The following is an 11,407-nucleotide window of genomic DNA, read 5'->3' as shown; positions in this document are numbered from 1 at the left end:
CGTCACCTCGGGCTGAATACATTTTCTGTACAGTTTGTCTTGTGCAATTATAGGGTTTTTTTTTTTTAAATATATAATTTTATTGATTTCAAGAGAAGAAGGGAGAGAGAGAAACATCCATGATGAGAGAGAATCATGGATCGGCTGCCTCCTGCACACCCCACACTGGGGATGGAGCCCACAGCCCTGGCCTGTACCCTGACCTATAATCCAACTGTGACCTCCTGCTTCATAGGTTGACTCTCAACCACTGAGTCAGCCTGGCCAGGCTACAGTTATAAGTGTTGCCTTTCAAAAAGTAAAAAGAGGGTTGTTAGTCACCTGCCATACCTGGAACTTTTCACTATATTCTGAAGGTTAGTTTTCTTTACCTTTATCATTTTTGAATTAACATTGCTTTCTTTACTTATTTTGGTGTTTCTCAACACCAGAGTCACATTGTAGCCTAGCATATTTACATATTCTTAATTGGGGGTATGCCCATCTGTAGAGATTGTCGCTCAATCATTTAGGGACAAAATTACCCAAATATGCAGAGTACTATATATTTCTAATGTATGATTTTAAAGCGTGCTGGCTTTGATTATGCAAAAATAACTTCTGATGTTGTCGATACACACAATGGCAGATTTAATGTTATTATTATTTAATAGAATTATAGTTTATCCATTCTTTTGGGTTTTGGATAGAGTGTCTTCATATTGTCATGTTACTATTTTTTCAGTGTATGTGCTCTGTTACATGAGCGTATACACTCTGGAATAACACATTTTTTGAGATGCTGTGATGAGGACTGGCCAGTGCAATGGCTGTAACTCTGCCAACCTGTGACCTATGTCTTTTTGCACGTGTGCAGCAGGAAGTAAGAGCACGGAGGGTCCCCACCCGCACTGACCCCATTCTGCCTGGAGTTATCTATTTTTTTCCAGGTCTCCAAAGACTCATTTGAGAAGGATTTCATCTCATATTAGAATTGACTCTCCACGGCAAGTGTCAGAAACTGACACAGAAGCCATAGCGTCCTTGGTGACAAAATGGTTAATATCTTTTTCTCATTCTCTCGCTCTTGCCACCCCATTGTATTTGGGATGCTTTGGATGAGAAGCATGTCAGTTACTTTATTTTTTCAAGGCTAGATGCTAAATACTATATCTAAGTGATACGGTCTGTTTTGTTTTCACTAAAAACGGGGACACATACTATCTTTTAAATTAATGTTATTGCTCTCTGAGTAGATGCAGATTTGTGCTCACTGTTACTTGGGTTTCTGTTTTATATTCTAGGCAAGTTACAATTCAGAACGAATCAGATTGAGATAGGAGGCATAACGGATGGCACAGGCTGAGCAATACTGCACCTAATCAGTCTTCTACTGGGTTCTTCCAATCCGCGCCCTTTCACGAGAAAACGGTCGTTATCAGCGCGAGACAGAGCCTGCAGCGGGCGAAGGCCGGGCCGGTGCTGCCTGGCTCGCTGCTGGCAGCACTGGGCCCCGTCGCCAGCATTTTGTGAGTTCATGGTGTTTTGTTATCTTCTTTTTGCCTGAAAAGTAACTATTCCTTCTTTTTACCTAGTAGAAATCCCAGTAATAGTTGAGGTTATGCTAATGTGCATCATCCCTATAAAGATACTTAACTTAAAATATATATATATATATATATATATATATATATATATATATAGATATATAGATATATATATATATATAGATATAGATATATTTTAGTGATTTCAGAGAGGAAGGGAGAGGGAGAGAGAGAGAAACATCAATGATGAGAGAGAATCATTGATCACCTGCCTGCTGCACATCCCCCACGGGGGATCGAGCCCACAACCCGGGCATGTGCTCTTGACTGGGAATTAAACCATGACCTCCTGATTCATAGGTTGACGCTCAGCCACTGAGCCACGCTGGCTAGGTCACCTCTTACCTTTGAAGTACATATAGGTCATTTAATCTTTACAATTAAAGAATAACAGTTTGGTCCTAAACGTTCCTGACTCATTCATGTGTTATTTGCTCACATAGCATGCAAGTTCCAGAGGGTTTGGAAGTTACTCTTCTGCTAGTATCTGGCAGAACACTGAGCACTTAGTAGGTGCTTAATATATATCAATTTTTTAAAACTTTAAACAAGTTTTATACATATAACACCATAAAGAAGTTGAACATCTGTGAGTTCCCCCAGTTTCAGTGAAAAGAAACATTTGGGGTCCCAGAAAACCAATGTTTCATGATGTTTAGCAAACATAAGGGTCAACAGAAGTTCCTATCAGTTCTAGTTCATTTGGTTCACTGAGTTCCAGAATTGATTGATAACATCGGGAGCCTTCTATAATAGAAATAAAAACTGCACTTTAGTGTTAGTACAACTTACAAATCTAGCCAACTAATTGTAGCCTGATCATAAGTAAAGTTCTTGAGCTTCTTGTTTCTCCGTAGATAACAAAACCATTGTCACACGTTGCATTTTATTTTCACTTTCAAATGTGTTGTCTAGGAGGTGCCCAATTGTTGTTTCTTACTTAGTTCATGCCTTGAAAAACAATTGGCACAGGCATTACCTACTGTAACGTTTAGCTTATGTTACTTAGAAGTTTGAAAAGATTATACTTGTTTATCAAACTCCAGCCACTTCTGTTTATTTAAATGAACTTAGAATGTATTTCTTACTGTTGATAATCATGCCCATTAGTTTAGAGTTAATGTTTTATTGCAGTACATTTTAGAATAATAATTTTTAAAAAAATGAATATTGTGTCCAGCAGTGTGGCTCAGTGGTTTAGCATCAACCTAGGAACCAGGAGGTCACAGTTCCATTCCTGGTCAGGGCACGTGCCTGGCTTGGGGGTTCCATTCCCATTAGGGAGCTTTCAGGAGACAGCCCATCAGTGATTCTCTCTCATCATTGATGTTTCTCTCTCTCTCTCTCTCTCTCTCTCTCTCTCTCTCTCTCTCTCTCTCTCTCTCTCTCTTTCCCTTTCTCTCTGTAATCAATGAAAACATATTGAAAAAAATAAATGAATAAAATGAAGACTGCTGGAAGGAGTCTGTCCTTGCCACGTGCGAGGTCCATCCGGCCGGGTGGTGGGACGGGCATGGAAGCAGTGCTGGGAGTGGACAGAGTGGATGTGGGGTCTCGCTCACAGCCTGTGAGATTTTGAACTTGTGATGGTTTTGGCCTCTGGTTGTCAACATGTGGGCTCATCCTACCATCTGATTCTCCAGGTGTTTTCCCTGGCCATCAATTCCTTGCTACAACTACGACTTCAAGCACGAAAACTCCTGGGCAAGCTCCCGAGTCCGTGTAAAACGCTTCAGCCACGCAATTGAATGGGAAGCCCAGGACCCCTGGCAGAGAGGGTAGAAACACCAGCTTGCTGTGCTGCCTCCCCCCATCCTGCAGGCCCGTACCCAGTAGCAGCCAGCGGGGACTCCCCACATTTGCCTGATGAGGGGGCCAGGGTGAACCTGAGCTGGTCCAGGGGCTGGATGGATGGCAGGTGTGTTGTCTGTGAGAGGTGGCTCATGTAGGGCTGGATGCCTGCAAGGGGGTGATGAGCTTGCGGGCGCTGCAGGAACAAGGTATGGTGAGCGGAGTGGTGAAACCAAAGAAAGGTAGCATCTCATCGTTGTGGCATTTCATGGGCAGGTAGTCCCTCTGAGGACAGTGAGGGGCCATGTGAGCCTCCACTCTCCTGACCTTGGTGTGCTCCTGGCCGTCGCTGGCTGTAGATTCATGGCCTCCTGTGCGCTCACCTCCCCCGCCTCTCGGTGTGGACGTCCACCTTCACGTCCATGTGCTGCCCTTCCACAGCCATGGTCATCAGGGCAGCGCCACCCTAACGCTTCATCTTAACTCCATCCTCTGCACAGACTTCCTTTCAAATGCGGCCACATTCACGGTACGTGGGGTGAGGACTCTGAAGTCTTCTGGGAGGGACATGAGTCAACTTATGTGACAGTGGTTACCGTCTAAAAACAGGCCCCTGGCTCTGGATCCAAGCAGTGGGAAGACTAGCAGGGTTTTGAGGACTATAATAAAGGAAACCTAAATTATCTTGAACTCTTAGGAGAAATCCGGACTTTGAGGGCACTTCCAGTGAGGGCTGCAAAGGAAATAAGAAACGTGTTCTGAGGAACGTGTGGAAGGGAGAAACCCATATTACATTGTGGCAGGAAGCTTAGTATAAGTTTACCATAGTTATGTGTAAAGAAAACATGTAAGGAAAGAAAGTGGTAATTTAAATAGGGATATATTCAAACAAATCATTAAGGGTCCTGACTGTTCTTGCTACTTGTAAAATGTGAGAAGAGAGAGAGATAAATGGAAGAATTAATTGGTAAGCATAAAGGCAGGATTAGAAAATAAAAAGAAATTAGCCTTTTAGGGTGGCAGAAAATTCTACAATTAATTAGTGACCTTGGAGCAGAGTCAGTAACTGTTAGGCATGGGGGACTCTCCTCAGCTGCAAAGCATTTATTTATAAGATTGAACTTACCGGGACCTGAAGTACAACACAGTCAAAACAGAACTGCGAGGTGAGCAGCTGATTAGTGATAACAGAACCAAATCTCTGAATCTGGCCGTAATTTGCTCTGTCTTTGCATTTGTAATTCAATGGACTTATTTTATTTGTTTAAACTGGTGTGAGATGTTTTTGTTATGTAAAATTTAGGAGAAGGATAATTAAAACCATAAAACCAATGAAAAAAGAAAGACCAGGAGAAATAAGGAATTAAGGTGTGTGTATAGGGTTATAAAATAAAAGAATGGTATAATACTAAATGCATCTCATAATCTGAAAGTTCCTGTCCAGCAAAATATAGTTAGAACTGGGCTGACATGCACCTCCCTTTTCTGAAAGTAAAGACTTATGTTAATTAAAGAGAATTCTGACATTTTCAGTAGCCTCAAATTTTGAACAAGAGCCCAAGACATGGGTACAGGCTTGGGACTGCACCCCTGGTTGGTAGGTCTTTGCCTGCCAACAACAGTCTAACCAAGTGGTTGGCAAACTCATTAGTCCACAGAGCCAAATACCAACAGCACAACGATTAAAGTTTCTTTGGAGAGCCACATTTTTTAAACTTAAACTTCTTCTAACGCCACTTTTCCAAAATATACTCGTCCAGGCCATGGTATTTTGTGCAAGAGCCACACTCAAGGCGCCAAAGAGCCACATGTGGCTCTAGAGCCACAGTTTGCTGACCACGGGTCTAGTGCCACTGAAAGACCCAAGTCATTTCTCATTTTCTCTTTACAGAGTTTTTGTCGGTCTTAGTCTTGAACGTAGGCATTAATCATGTCCCATCACAAACGAATGACTCCAGACGGGGGAGGCAGGAGAAGAGTAGACCTCAGCAGAGACAATAACCTTTCACACTGAGAGTGAGAGGCGATTGGAACTGGATGTGAGGAAGAGCCACTAGTGTGAAGCTTGCGGTGCGTATTGAGTATTTTCCAATTCCCCAGTCAAACGAAGGCACTCCCTCGGAAATTTCTCTCTGAAAGCTTCACTTAGAGAAGAATCTCCTCCCCCCACAGGTTACACGGCAGTGGGTCATGGCCCCCTGATAGGGCACTAGGACATGGTCACCAGGAGGTGGACAGGCCGCAGGCCAGCCCGTGCATACAGAATTCTAGTTCTGAATTTTCAGTTCTGTCTGTGGATTTTAAGCTCTATGAATGCATACAGGGAGATCTCATTCGTTATTTGATTTCATATGGAAATGCTTTAATGAAAGCCATTCCTTTATAGCGCTATAATAGAAGATCCTACCATGTTCAATATTACAATATCTCCTTCCCTCTGCCTCCAGCTCCTAGGAATAATTTAAATCTATTAGATCATCCCTCTTTAAGCAAATAGAGGTTGTTTATGAAAAGAGACATATAGCCCAAAACTAACACATTTCCATGGAGTATTCAATGAGTGTTTGTAATGGTAAAATGCTAGTTTTATTTAAAATGTTAGATTTATTGTTCAGAATGAAATTTAAAAAAACCCTACAATAATCCATTGTATTCTAGTGTCTTTTAAAAAATATCCCATTGTATGTCATGTTATTTCTAAGAAATATCATTGTTCAGCTTGCTAGTCGGTGAAAGATGTGCAATATCTTTTTATTTAATATCTTGCTGCTTTTATATTCTAAAAATGTGGCTTCCTTTTTAGCACAAAAAAGAAAATTAATGGAGAAAAAGCGCGCACAGAAAAATCATTACCCTGGGTTGGAGTTAATGCTGTCATTACTATTCAAAGGCGAGAAGTAACCAGACGTGAGCAGGTGGCTGTTTTATTTATATCGGGAGGAAACAAAAGCCAATGCAGGTGATGCGTTAGGGCCTGAAGGAAGCCCAAGGAGAAAGAATGGGGTCCTTCCTGCTACTTGCTTTTTGCTTCCACTTGACAGATTTGAAATATGGCACTTCGTACAAAGTAGCACTAGGTACTGTTATACTGAGATTAGAGGCCCGGTGCATGAAAATTCATGCACTGGGTGGGGGTGGGGGGGTTGTCCCTCAGCTCGGTCTGTGCCCTCTCACAGTCCAGGAGCCCTCGGGGAATGTCCACCTGCCAGCTTAGGCCCGCTGCTGAGGAGGTGAGAGAGGCTTCTGCCACCACCACTGCTCTAGAAGCTGTCAGCCTGGCTTGTAGCTGAGCAGTGCTCCCCCTGTGGGAGTGCACTGACCACCAGGGGGAAGCTCTTGAGTTGAGCATCTGCCCCTGCCGGTCAGTGTGCATCATAGTGACTGGTTGTTCCAAGTCATTCTGCCCTTAGGGTCAATTTGCATATTACGCTTTTATTATACAAGACCAGGGCCCAGTGCACAAATTTGTGCAACTTGAGAGGAACTATGGGCCCTGAGGCTACTGTAGGCACAGGGACAGGTCTCGGCCCATCCTCTGTGCCCTTGCCTGGCCTCTCCCACCCTGGCCCCTGGTCCCCTGTCTGCCAGCAGCCCCACTCCTGTCACTGCCTCTCCCACACACTGATGGCACCAGCCCTGCTTGTTCACACGGGTGGGGCAGAGCAATTGGGGCTGGCGCTAGCATTGGGTGCGAGTGGGGCTGTCACCGGCAGCGGATGCGAGAGGTGGATACTGGTCCCGATTGCCCCTCAGGAGCAGGGGGAGGTGGAGTAGCCCTAAGGGTGATCAGGGCCAGCAGCCCCCACTCACACCTGCTGACCGGGCTGAGTGGTCTGTGCTGGTGCTGGGCTATCAGTGCCAGTGCCAGCTGTCAGCAATGGGTGCGAGCAACAGCTCCAGCACCAGCAGCTGGTGTGAGTGGGGCTGGTGCCAGCAGCAGGTGTGAAGGCCAGGCGGGACCACAGTGCATAGGAACAAAGGATTTTAAGTAACTACCAGAGGCTTGCCTCGATGACAGTGACCAGCACCCTGCCTTGGCCTGACACCCCCACTCACCTGCTCCACCATCCCACCACAGCCAATGCCCACCATGTTCTGTGCTCTGCTGCCTGCTGCTGATGCCCGCCATGTTCCGTGTGTGGCCCCTGATGGTCAGCACATGTCATAGCGACCGGTTGTTCAGTTGTTCCTCCATTTGGTCTATTTGCATATTAGCCTTTTATTGTATAGGACTAGAGGCCCGTTGCCAGAAGATTCCTGCAATAGGGCTTACTGCTGTGGTCCCTGCCCCACCTGCTTCCCTCCCTTCTCCCTGGTCCCACTTGCTTGCTTCTCTGTAGCTCCGCTCTCTTCTGCAGCATTTGGCTTCTTTCTACACTATCTTCAGACTTCGCTCTGGCCTAGATATGCAAATCAACTGCCACCTTGGTTGGGTTAATTTGCATATCCACCCTGATTGGCTGGTGGGTGTGGCTTGTGGGAGTAGTCAATTTGCATGTTTCTCTTTTATTATCTAATATGACATAGATATATTATAGGCAGCCAGTCAGGACATTGATACAGCATGTCAAGATTCCCAGACTGATAAAATGTCATCCTATGTGTGCTGGGCTAAGGGGTATAGCTATTTCCAGCTTCTGAAAGAAACATGGTCTCTTTACCCTGTTCATTCACTGAGTGCACAATGAGCACTGGGTAATTTTCTATCTGCTAAATATCCAGGAGTGAATATAATAGGAAACCTTTGCACTTATTGAGTCTGAAGTCTAATGTTTTCAAATACAGCCAACTTGCTAAATAGTTTAGGTCTCAATTACTTTATTGATTTTTAGTGATTTCAGAGAGAAAGGAAGAGGGAAGGAGTATAGCTATTTACTATACAGAGATAGAAACATCAATGATGAGAGAATCATTGGTCGGCTGCCTCCTGAACACCCCACACTAGAGATCGAGCCCATAATCCAAGCATGTTCCCTGAGTGGGAATTGGACCATGACTGGTTCATAAGTTGATGCTCAACCACTGGACCATGCTGGCCAGGCTACATCATTTACTTTATATAAATGAGATAAAACTTATTTTGAAGTTGTTTTACCAAATGGCCCTGACAGGGCAAACATTTCTGTTTTTCAAAAAATCTTTGCCATGAGATCATTTTTACTAGCTTAATCGAGAAATAATCCTATATAATGATTAATATGCAAATGGGTACCTAATATAATGGGTATTATGCAAATTGCCCGAATGGTGGAGTGACAGGTTGCTAGTACTTACCAGGGTGCAAATGCTCAACACAGACGCTGACCCCCGATGGCCAGTGCACTCCCACAGGGTGCGCTGCTCAGCCAGAAGCCAGCTTAAGACTGGTGGGTGCAGCAGCAGGTGTGGGGGCCTGTCCTAAGGGGAGCGGGCTAAGCCATCAGTCAGAGGGCTCCTGGATTGGGAGAGGGCACAGGCGGGACTGAGAGATCACCCCCCCCCCCCACTCCGCACCATTGGATTAATTGTATGCATCGGGTCTCTAGTTGACATATAGCCTTGTGTATATTTAAGGTTTGCAGTATGTTGATATGATGCACTTACACAATGCAATATGATTACCATGGAGGTGTAGCTCACACCTCCATCACATCAGGTTGTTCCATGGCTGAGAATGTTTCTGCGCAGCTCTCTGAGCAGCTCCCAAGCAGATAACGCTGTGCTGTCCGCTGCAATCACAGTGCCGCGTGTCAGGTCCACGGGCGTAATCCTCTTCTCTCTGGAAGCTCATTATCTTTGACCGGCATCTCTCCGTTCCTCCAGCCTCAGAGAAGCACCATCCTTCTTGGTTTCTACCCGTTCGCATTGTTAGAGTCTACAGTGGATCAGACAGTGTCTGCCTTTCTCTGTCAGCCTGACTGGTCACAGTGCCCTCGCACTCCCTGATGCCATTGCAGATGCTGGCTGTTCACTGTCACCTCTGTATTTTCCATCCTTTATACACCCGTGGGTTGTTCCCACACCCCAGCTGTGGGGAAGGAAGCCGAGGTAAACATCAGCATGCAAATGTCTCTTAAACGTCCTGTTTCCTCTCCCGTGGCCGTGTATCCGGAGGAGAGATGATCCCACGGTAGTTCTGTTTCTGTGTTTTTGAGAAATACGTTTTCCATTGTGACGGTACCAGTGTACGTTCTCACCAGCTGAGCTGCAGCATTTCTCGGCAAATGCGATCAGGCTCTGTGGAAGTGAGGAGGCAGCGTGCTGGGCAGACACTGTGGCTTCAGAGCTCCAGTAGCTTCTCAGTGTCTGCGAGCCCGTCGGTGGCGATGCCAGTGGTGCAGGTAGGTGTCCTTATCTGTGTGGTCTGAATGATCTAATAGAGGGAGTCACGGTGCGTACCGCGGGGCGGAGGGGACCCGAGAGCTCTCCTGCCCCGGAGACCAGGGAATCTGGTCCTGGAAGCCGCCGGGTATCCGAGGATGGAGGATGGTTTCCTTGTTCCTGTCCCTTCAGCGACAGGAAAGCCGGACACAGAGCCAAGGAGCTGCTCCAGGCCGCCACCCAGCGCTGAGCAGAGTCTGAGTCTGTGTCGTCTGACTCCGGGCCGCCCAGGTTTACACATCACAAGGGGAAGGTATTCGCAGCCACAGCAGGAACAGAAAGCGATGCTTTCACAGGACACGCGGACTGTCTGAGGGGCGATGGTCAGACCACCCTATAGGTCCCTGCGGTTCCCAGGATGGGTCTTCCACAAGCAACAGAGAACTCAGCTTCTTGAGGAAGTGGTTCACCTTTCCACACAGGGCCTGCTGGGCGCTTTGGAGCCTTTGTGTTTGAAAATAAAGACAGAATGGATTCCACCACATGTAATTAGAAAACCTCTGGGCTATCTTGGAAGGAAAAAATATGACATTTCAAAGAAGGAGAAGAAGAAGAAGAAGAAGAAGAAGAAGAAGAAGAAGAAGAAGAAGAAGAAGAAGAAGAAGAAGAAGAAGAAGAAGAAGAAGGAAGAAGGAAGAAGGAAGAAGGAAGAAGGAAGAAGGAAGAAGGAAGAAGGAAGAAGGAAGAAGGAAGAAGGAAGAAGGAAGAAGAAGAGGGGAGAGGGGAGAGGGGAGAGGGGAGAGGGGAGAGGGGAGAGGGGAGAGGGGAGAGGGGAGAGGGGAGAGGGAAGAGGAAGAAGAAGAAGAAGAAGAAGAAGAAGAAGAAGAAGAAGAAGAAGAAGAAGCAGCAGCAGAAGAAGAAGAAGAAGGAGAAGAAGAAGAAGAAGAAGAAAAGAAAGACAAGGATTAAATAGGGGAAGCAGCTTCCTGAAGAGAAGTTTATGGTTTTCAGAGTTTACTTTCTGCACACCAGGCCAAATGCAACCCCCCCAGGCGGGTGGGATGGGAAAGGAAGGGCATTGTGAGCTGCAGGAGACTCTCTCAGGGGGCCTGCAGGCAGTGCTGTCCTTGCTCTGGATAAGGCTGCCCAGACAGCAGCAGCTGTGTGTGTGGAGAACATTCCAGAAGTGACGCAGGCGAAGTGATTGGCGAGGGGACCTCATGTCCAGGCGGCGCCGAGAGGAGAGGAGGGGGTCACAGGAGCCTCTGATCGGGCCTGGCCCCCATTCCCGCCGCCGCCGGTCTGGACAGTCCAGATGATAGGCTTCTCGCTTATCTTTCTCCGGCCGCGGAGACGGTTTGAATTTTCATCTCCGTGACGTGTGAGCTCATGCCGGTCAGAGCGAGTTAGCATTCCCAGTGATGTGTCACTTATGTGTTTTTGTTTCTAGATGAAGTAACTGCTGATGAAGTAGTTTTGGGAAGATTATCGAGGAAAGCAGTCTGTGCTCACTCTATTGTGTGTTTGTTAAAGCCACTATCTTTGGGAGGGAATAGAAGAAACTGGACTTGGCAGCTCAGATTTTTTTGTCTTGTTTTTTTAATCCTCACCAGAGGATATTTTTCCATTGATTTTTAAAGTAGAAGAGAGAGTAAGACAGAGACACATCCATGTGAGAGAAACACATTGATTGGTTGCCTCCCGCATGAGCCCCGACCAGGACCCTGGCC

This window comes from Pipistrellus hanaki, assembly GCF_964339955.1.
Source record: "Pipistrellus hanaki genome assembly, chromosome: 6".
Lineage (NCBI taxonomy): Eukaryota > Metazoa > Chordata > Mammalia > Chiroptera > Vespertilionidae > Pipistrellus > Pipistrellus hanaki.
This window is presented reverse-complemented; position numbering follows the sequence as displayed.